Source organism: Hibiscus syriacus, unplaced genomic scaffold, assembly GCF_006381635.1.
Source record: "Hibiscus syriacus cultivar Baekdansim isolate YM2019G1 unplaced genomic scaffold, ASM638163v2 tig00110239_pilon, whole genome shotgun sequence".
In the NCBI taxonomy this organism is placed as follows: Eukaryota; Viridiplantae; Streptophyta; class Magnoliopsida; order Malvales; family Malvaceae; genus Hibiscus; species Hibiscus syriacus.
In genome coordinates this window covers 1,393,878-1,404,921 of record NW_024062641.1, presented here as the reverse complement: position 1 = coordinate 1,404,921, position 11,044 = coordinate 1,393,878, and positions in this window count along the sequence as shown.

Genomic DNA, 11,044 nt, shown 5'->3' with positions numbered 1-11,044 from the left:
ATGAGAAACTTTGGAAACCACTTTCTCATTTTTCAAATTCACGTAAAAACAACCTACCCGAAGGTCTTACGAATGGTCCGAATGACTTATCATCTTGCTCGAAAGACTTACAGATGACCCGAAGGATTTAAGCATCATGCTCCATAGACTTACTGATGGCCTGAAAGACTTACTAACTTTGGAAATAATTTATTGGGTAAGAAACTTTGGAAATCACTTTCTTACATTTCAAAATTTCCATTTTATGAAAACATTAAATAAGAAACTTTGGAAATCGCTTTCTCATTTTTCAAATTCATGTGAAAACATCCTACCCGAAGGTCTTATAGATAGCCTGAAGGACTTATCATCCTGCTCGAAAGACTTACAGATGACCCGAAAGATTTAATCGTCATGCTCGAAAGACTTACTGATGACCCGAAGGACTTACAAATTTTGGAAATAGTTTACTAGGTAAGAAACTTTGGAAATCGCTTTCTTCATTTTAAAAAATTTCATTTTCTGAAAACATTAAATGAGAGACTTTGGAAATCGCTTTCTCATTTTTCAACTTATAAAATGACTTAATGGTCGGGTAATAAACCCCACTTCAAAGTAATGCTTCCTCTGTAGATTGGCCCCATGTTCTTCAGGTTCTACCCCTCTCAACATGATTCCCTGCATTTGACGTTTAAATTCTACCTTCCACTTGTTGGGATTTTGTTATCATGAGTCCTCTCTTTTCATTGGAAGATCTATAAAAATCATACGTTTATGTGTGAAATGCGAATGCAATGTAATACATTTTCTTTTATTCCAATGATGTTCTCATGCATGCATAAATGCTGATTCAAATTTGTTTTGACTCCAAAGTGGGGAACCAGGCTTTTTCCTCTTGATCACTCTTCTCTAGGGTTTACTCAGATATCAGTGTAACAATTTATGATTTCAAGCTTGCAAATTTGAAGAGACATCTGATCATCTTATGTCTTTGTGTCGTATTTGCCTCTCATCAGCATTAAAGTTTCAGAAGAAATGATTCATCTCTTACTGCGGACAATAATATGATCTTAATGCCCCTTTCTGTCCTTGGCTCAAATGCGCTATCAAAGTTGTTTTTTGGGACTCTGACATTAATTGATGCTTGGCTTGTTTGCTTTATAAGGTAAGCTATGCTCAAAATCATGGACTGCCCCTGACACTCCAAGTTGTGAGACTTATTCTCAACGTTTTTTTGGTCTGAATTTTGTTACCTCAACGTGATCTGGGTTTTTGGTCATGCCCCAAGGTGGGTATTTTCATGGCTCCTCCCTACTTGGATGCCATAATTCATCCTTGATTGGTCATATTCTTGAATTTTTTCTATGCGCTAGGATATGTGCCCCTTTCAAATAGAGTGATCATCTACTTCTCGACGGGTTACCAACAACGTCATAAGGAAGTGTTACAAGTTTTATCCTCTCGTCCTTCTAATCTCTCAGACCACAGGCAGAATGGGCCTCACATGCTTCAAGGACCTTTCACATTTGAGATTGTCATGTTTAAAAATATTTTTCTCCTTTCTTTTATTTTAGAAATCAAAGAAAAAAGGTATTTTGTAAAATATTACTCCTTAATTCAGGCTCACAATTGAAGCAAATCTTAAACAAGAGTTCACATAATATCAAAAGAATCAATAACTCTTTTAATATTTTTAAAGTTATAGCTCTTTGACAAGTGTCAAAATTGATGGGTTGGCTTCATGTTAGATTTTATATTTTCTATGGTTTCAACCATTGAAACGTCCTCATTTGTTTATATGCCCATATGAACCTTATGACATGTCCTTCTTTCTTGGCTTGGCATATTAAGTGAATGCAGGCAAAATGAAGCAACTAGCATATTCAATTGCTAGACTTTTTGGAACATTTTCATTTAAGTTCTCTGAAATCTTTCATTTGTTCAAGCTTTGTATACTCCTCTAACAAAGGCGTGCAAAAATATCGGTCTAAAAATGAAATTCCTGAGTGCTCGAGTGAAATTGACTATAACAAGTGTTTCTTAACTCCTTTAGTCTATTTTTACCGAAACTCCTTATTTAGATAAATTTGATTTAATTTGTCATTGTTTGGCTAGCTGAATTCAGCTTTATTATTATTATTTATATTATATATATATATATATATATATATATATATATTATAATCACCTTTTTCAAGCTAGCTGAATCTTATCCATAAAGCCAGGGCGTTTACCAATTTCTCTAAAATGATAGCTCAAACTTTATTGTATATATATATAATTACATTATGGGTATACGAATTCAATTTCTTAAGCTTGTCAAGAAGAACCTGTTATAATCTAGGTGTTGTTGAAAGTAAAAAATAATCTCATCTTTAGAGTTCAATTTCCAAGCAACTGACCTAAACTAGATTCACCTACTAGACTATTACATATGTAAAGATCATGATCATCATTGAACGTCTTCAACATAAGTGTATTCTAGTCAGTTTTGCAATGTCATACACAAGAGATGCCCTATCTTGTTTGCTCTTATGTATACCTGAATACCAAGCCTCTTTTTCATTTTCTTATGAGAGGATAATGCTATATTGGTCCTTGTAAGAGAAGAGTATAGTGTTCGGGTTTGTCTTCTGGGGTAAGCTCAAGGGTCCTTATTTTATCAGCTTTTAATCTTGTCACTTTGTCAAAGATTCATAACTCTAATCATTTAAAGAGTTTTTAATTCAATTGATATTCAAAGAACTACAAGATTGCAAATTTGATTTAATGTTCACCATCTTTAAAGTATCATAGATTCATTTAAATATCCTTACAAAAAGAAAGATGAGAAAGTACAAAAAACAAGTTCGAACAAGATGTTGCAAACATAAAGAGCGACTGTGGTGGAGCACGACCTTCACTTATTCAGCTAGAATGCCCTATTTCTCATAGAATGGCGGGTGTTCAATTGGATTAGGGTTTTACCCTCACTTACTCCCCATTTCTTGATCATTTCTCTTGTCAAGACTCCTTTCGATGAACCCTCGGATGCGTAAATCTCTGCTTCCTCCTCAACAAATTCTTGATAAGATTCTACTTCCTTGTTATTCATCAGTGTTTTCTTCACTGGTTAGAAATGAGGCCTAAATTTAGTCCAAAACAATTCTCCTAGGTGATGATAGTTTTAGCCTGGTTCTGAGCACATATTGCATATATGATTGATGTAGTATTCGTCAGGCTCTCTAAACTATCCAAAGTCCCACTTGCCCTCAGAAAATCTGATATAGGTGTTTGAGGTATCTTTAGGGTTGTATATGCCTAATTCATTCTTAAACCTATGGGTCAGTCTCGGATTACATCCATGGGAGCACTTTTGCTTGGATTACCTTCCCCATCCTCATGCGCCATGTGTTCTTCACAGGATTTGACTATATTAATCTTTGTCGAGGCAACAATTTCTGAGTATTGAACCTTAACCTCTTTCTCTTCTATCTTGCACCTTTGAATTGTTTACTCTAATGGATCCTGGAACTTTCCCTTAAGGTTGGTATGAACCTTAACTGAATATTCTGGGGTTCCAGTTTGGTTTATCCAATGACCTCCTTATAGGTCCACTTCTCATTCAGAGGTCACTGGCTGTACATATCACGGTGTAATCAATCCAGTTGTGAGCATTTTTTAATGTAATTTTTCACACGAAAAGTGAAAGAGATGGAACTGAAAACCCTATATTTTCTTTTCTTCTCATCTAATCCCCCTGATGAGAGACTACTTAGTGATGGCTTTAAAGATAGAACTTGGTTATCTTGATTGGATGATTACGAAAGGTTAAAACATCTAATAATGAGAGATTGATCCTTCTTAGATTTCTTGATCAATATTCGACCCTATTCTATACCCCTCTTCTTTGAGTAAAGCTTATCTCTCACAAATAAACCTTTACCTCTCATTACTTATTAATTCATTGTTATCTAGTGGGACCCTGTACGACCACATCTGATTTTTAGAGCTGGCTTGATATATCATGCTCCTTAACAGGTCTTCAATCACTTGTCTAAGTCATTTCGGCTCCACCACTGACATTCATAATCCCTTTCAAAATCTTTACAATAGGCTCCTCTAGTGGTTTCTCTCCATGGATGACAACATTCACCATCTCCATTAATTTGGTTATCTGAACTCTCGATTAATTTTGGAACCTTTTTGCTTGATCGATCATCTCTTGTTGGGTCTTCACGAGTTGCTCCTGGATTCTTTCGATCCTACCAACACACGCTAATATCTCATTCATTGATTTCTATATTTCTAGAAATATACCCCGAGAACTTCAATTGGCTTTCAGAAACTCTGCTACAATATCCTTCATGAGTTACTCTCACGTTTTCATGATTGATGCATGTAAAAAATGCTTACATTAAAACAGTACAAAAGAAAATATAGATGTCAAATGCGAATGAAAATATAGATGCCAAATGCAAATGCAAAAGGTGTTAGTTCTATAAGTGACCACCATAGAACAAATTTCATTTAGACAAAAAGGTTTCATTACATCAGGTAGTCAAAATAAAATTGAGATTCTTCACTTCTTCATTTCCTTGAGCCGCACTCTTCATGGAATCTAATATTGCACCCCAAAGTTGCCTGTGTACTTTTTCACATTGGATAACATCGGATGTCCTTAAATGGAATCTTGAGATCTTTATTTTTACTTCCCATGCGAAGTGGTCTTCATGTCTTCGTGAAGGGCCTTCATGTCCTAGGTATGAATGTAACACCCATATCCCGTATACCTTTCCGTACACGAGATACAGAGGTCACATTACTCATAAAAATGTTTGTCATTTGAAAACCCGTAAAAATTTGTTTCAAATTAATCAACTATAAAATATAATATTTTTGAACTAAAACTATCACATAATTACATTCCAAAATATTTACCATAATTTAATTACATGTCAACTAAGTTCTTAAATTGAATAAGAATGTCATAATATTACTGACTAGTCAACCTTTAATTGATGAAAGCTATTGCTACTACTACACTCCTTATGCAACTAATCATTGCCTTACCTACGCGTGAAATAAACACACATTAAGTAATTACTTAGTGAGAGACATAACACTGCAAGGATATTACAATTATACAATAGTATATTATAGTTATATTACTTCAAACTAAGTTATAGCAACCATAGGAATTAATGAAGTCCTTCGTATCATAACCAAACCTTGGTCATTTTATTCTCAGAACCAAATTTAGTATGTTTAACATACTTCTCATTAGTTCATTAACTTCAATCTTGTCCCTTTTCATGTATTAACACATCCATTTATACATTTAATTTATGGCATCCTTTCATGCCTTAATGCATATTTTCATGCATCTTAATTATGACATCCTTTCATTCCTATTATGTTTTGTTCACATTTTTCCTTTATAACATCCCTTCATACTAATTATCCATTTTTGAACATTATATATATATGTATATATATATCATCATTTCATATCACTTATATACCATTCATATTACATTACATTATATTTCCTTTATTCTTTTGCATAAAGATATTTAGCTTTTCATTTAACTTACATATTTGACACTTTCCTGTCAGATGCACAACTAATCCATTGTTCTTTTACTTAATGGTATTTAACCATTCATCTAATTGGCATAATTGGTACATTTCTACCAATTGCACAGTTAGACCATTATTCTTTTACTCAATGGTATTTAACCGTTCATCTAACTGGCATAATTGGTACCCAATTGCACAATTATGCCATTATTCATTTACTCAACGGTATTTAATCATTCATCTAACTGGCATAATTGGTACCTTTCTACCAATTGCATAGTTAGGCCATTATTCTTTTACTAAACGGTATTTAACAGTTCATCTAACTGGCATAATTGGTACCTTTCTACCAATTTCACAGTTAGGCCATTATTCTTTTACTCAATGAAATTTAATCGTTCATCTAACTGGCATAATTAGTACATTTCTACCAATTTCAAAGTTAGGCCATTATTCTTTTACTCAACGCTATTTACCGTTCATCTAACTGCATAATTTGTACATTTCTACCAATTTCACAGTGAGGCCATTATTCTTTTACTCAACAATATTTAATTGTTCATCTAACTGGCATAATTGGCACCTTTCTACCAATTTCACAATTAGGCCATTATTCTTTTACTCAATGGTATTAAACCGTTCATCTAACTGGCATAATTGGTACCTTTCTACCAATTGCACAGTTAGGCCTCAAAGGCACTTAGCCTTTCATCTAACTGGCATAATTGACACATTTTTTTCAAATGCGCAGATAGACCTATTAATCTATTCAATATCAATTAACTTCTTCAATCATTATACATTTTATAATTTATACTCATAAGTCCATCACATTAATACCACAATTATACTATCATTTACATGGATTACTCATCCACTACAATTACTACAATTCACTTTCTTATTCTAAGTTTCTGATAATTTTACACATATTTCCCATACGAAAATTCGTACAATTGATATTAATTTCTTATTTTGCACATATACTGCCCATACTAAAATTCATATACGTAGTATGAATTTCTTAATATTTTAGCACACAAAGTGCCCAATACAAAAATTCGTACACTTAGAATAAATTTCTTAACATTTTGCACACTTAGTTCCATTTGGTAATAACCAGACATACATTAATAGTTCTACACTATTACTATTGTAGCATGTACATACATAATTAAATGCACTCACCTGACTTTCCTCACTATATACCCAAAATGTAAGGCTGATTACTCCAGAACTTTGCCTTTGCCCTTAGTTTTTCTTGTTTTGGGAGCTTGGTTCCAATCTAATCAAGCATCCATAATAACATGTACCATACTCAATGTTAAAATACTTTCTAGCCATTATCCTTAACTCATCAATTTGCAATTCCATAAGATTCACCTAGAACATAGTCCCTAGAATCTTTACTAATTGTCTACTACCTTTCCTCTCATAATTTTACCATGACCCATTAAGGTTTACGTCTATCCTTTTACTCAAGATTGGTTTTACCGAAATTCATCTAGCTCTAGCCAACCTTATACTAATGTATGAGTGCATATATCAAGGGTCAACTAATACCCATATAGGTTCATCAAAAGATGAAAAGTACATGTTATAATTTTTGGACCATCCAAATCCTCAATGGTTGTAATATTATAGATTCTGGCGACTCTACGAGTCTCTCATAACTGCAATGATTAATCTTGTCCCTTTGATATCACACTTCTTCTGTTTCTATTAGAGGTTGCTTCAGGTCTTTCATATTGCATTAAATTATCCCCTGATTTTTTTGGATAATTTTTGGGCAAAGTGATCGTTCTCACCACATTGGAAGCAAGCTCCACTAAGAAGTCTGCATACTCCCCAGTGCACTCTTCCACATGTCTGACATACTATTTTTTCTCCAACTCCTCTACCTGAGCTAGCAGCAACCGATTGAGACTATTTTGTTTTTTGTGAAATTATTATAGAGCCTTCTTTGTCTGAATATCTCGAACTTGAGCCCTTTCCTCTCTTAACATAATGGGGAGTTGAAGGCGTTCCAACCCTTTTCCCACCTGAAAACTATGTTCCGCTACTAATATCTCCTCTTGTTCTCTCTCGATAACTTTGGTTTGGTTAATAACTTCTTGCAAGTTACACAAACTCAAAGCCAACATCATTTATTTTAATTTTGGCCTCAACCCCACAATAAACCAATCGTGTCGGACCTTATCATTTGGAACTACCTCCGTAGTAAAACGGCTCAACATATTATATTCAGTTTCGTACTCACATACTGCTCGATCACCTTGTTTCAAATTTAGGAACTTTAACAGCATTACCCGTTTGAATTGTTCACCCACATACTTGTTCTTAAATTCTTCTAGGAAGAATTGCCAAGACTTGCTCCGATGGTGCATACATTGTAATGTTAGACCACCATACTTGAGCTACTCCTCTAAGTAAAGATACAACGCCTCGTAACTTTTCCTCATCTGAGTATTGCAGGCTTTCAAGCATTAACATCATCACATCATTTAACCATAAATTGACCTCTATAGAACCCTCACATTCATCTCCTCGAAACTCTGGAGCTTCCAAACTCTTAAGTTCCTTTGGGATCAACATTCTAGGTGTTAGAAGAGTAGGAGGAGGCAGAGGAGGTTGAAAACGAGTCAACATAGCACTGAGCTTGTATAAAAGCTCCATACTCTGGTATCGGCATCCCTTGATGTGCAGGTGCACTTGCATTTTCAGATGGAACCGGTTGCTCACTATTAGCTTCGTAACTTTTGCTACTAGTTACTTCTCACATCTCTTGATCCCATGCTCTACGAGAGTTAGAGGATTATAACATCTATTAGAATATACATAGTAATAACATTTCAATTAGTAAGGAGTGTCATCAATTACACTTTAATGACATCAGATCAGTAACCTTGACAATCTTAATGGCATGTAATCCCCTTTTTCTCATTTTAGTTAAACTCAGTTTCGACCGAGAATCGGTTAAACCTGTAGCTCTAATACCAATAAATGTAATACTCATATCCCGTATACATTTTTGTACACGAGATACAGAGGTCACATTGCTCATAAAAATATTTGTCATTTGAAAACCCGTAAAAATTTGTTTCAAATTGATCAACTATAAAATATGTACCTTTCTACCAATTTCACAATTAGGTCTCAGAGGCACTTAGCCTTTCATCTAACTGGCATAATTGACACCTTTCTGTCAAATGCACAGTTAGGCCTATTAATCTTTTATTTTAAAGTAGTCTCTACTATAATAATCATTCAATATCAATTAATTTCTTCAATCATTATACATTTTATAATTTATACATATAAGTCTAGTGCATTAATACCATAATTATACTATCATTTACATGGATTACTCATCCACTACAATTCACTTTCTTATTCTAAGCTTCTGACAATTGCACACATATTTTAGCACACAAAGTGCCCAATACGAAATTTCATACACTTAGTATGAATTTCTTAACATTTTGCACACTTAGTGTCATTTGGTAATAATCATACATACATTAATAGTTCTACACTATTACTATTGTAGCATGTACGTACATAATTAAATGGACTCACCTGCATTTCCTCGCTATATACCCAAAATGTAAGGCTGATTACTCTAGAACTTTGCCTTTGCCCTTAGTTTTGCTTGTTTCGGGAACTTAGTTCTGATCTAATCAAGCATCCATAATAACATGTACCATACTCAATGTTAGAATACTTTCTAACCATTATACTTCAACAATACTCAAAAGAACATATCAATAACATTCTATACCAATATCAACCTATTTTTAACATTTCTGGCTCTATAGTATCGATACTACTACCCTGGTACCGATACTTCTATACTATAATACCAAAACCCTCTTCGGATATCGATACCAAAAATAGGTTCGATGTTACTTGGTATCGATACCCTTACCATGGTATCGATACTACCCTACTATGGTACCGATACCCCTCCCGGTATCAATACCAAAATTAGATTCGATGTTTCTTGGTATCGATACCCTTACCATGATATCGATGATACCTCTTCAGTATTGATACTGATTCAATCAGTATCGATACTACTCAACAAATATTATCCCATTTTAGCCTATAGTATCGGTATTGTTCTATCAGTAATGATACCCTTGCCCAGATTTTCTAGGTTTTAGCTTGAAAATCAACCAAATGAAGTTAAATTTCATTATAAATACACCATACAAACCCTCATATAGCAACATATCATATTAAAACATTCCTTAATTAAACTCTTCTTTAACTATTCATACTAACATTCCTTCATTTATCCTCTTACAACATCTAAAATCTTTCAAGAACATTAAATTCTAAGAATCACACCACTTTTCCTAACATGTTCTTAATACGATCCAATGTTTCTAATCTCTTAATTACCACTTTGACAAGTCAAATCTACCAATAAACATCAACAAACACTCATATAGCAACATATCATTTTAAAACCCATTTATTTAAATCTCAAATATTTTACTAATCACTTAGTTTTAATCCCATTTAAACCTTCCTTAAGCTTTCACATCACTTAAGGTTTCAAAACTATCTCATAATCGAAAGGAAAAAACTGATAAATTGAAGTTTACCTTTGGAGCTATGGAGAAGAGCAAAACCACGAGAAGAAGAAAAAGAAAATAACTTGTTGCCTTACTTTCCCCTTTTTCTTAAATCACTAATTTAAATGGGTTTTAAATTCATTTCACTCTAAATGACCAAAATTTCCTCTTTATTTATCTATTGCTATAATTTAGTTCAAACACTATTCCAATTCATTTCCTCATCTTTTACCAATTATTCAAATAAATCTTTAATTTTTAATTCTTTTCAATTTAGTCACTGACCTAATATGTGGGGTATTACAATGACTGGATTCATCACTTGAGGAAACATCTTGGCCTTCATACCTTCAAAGGAAGTCTTCAATCAGCTTCAAATTTCTTCATTCATCGAATATCTTTCTTCATGGATCATTATAACATCTTTGGATCACCTAATTTTGACTTCATGACTAAGAATTTATTGTCTTATTATGAACAATCTTCTTATTTAGCCAATCACTTGCGAATTAATCACCTTTGGATGACATGAAAATGCAAATGCAAGAAAATAAAATCAAAATAAAATAAACACATAACAAAAATGGGTTAGTACACATCAGATAAACAACCATATAGTAAGTACTATAAGCATCAAATACAACCTACCCTCACAGGTTGACAACCCATACATGGTGTGATGAATACTACCAAAACATGATTTCTACCTACATGCTTTGTTATTCACAAAAAATCCTAACTGCATGATATCTAATTCGCTGGCTTCGTACGGAAATATAAAACCTACCCGCACACTCCTCTAGTTATCATGCTTTTTGCAAAAAAAATAAGTAATTCCGAGGAAAGGTTAGAGTGAGCTCCCTTTTTTGACTTTTGAAGAACCGTAGACAGAGATTCAAAATGAAACAAACATAAATTTG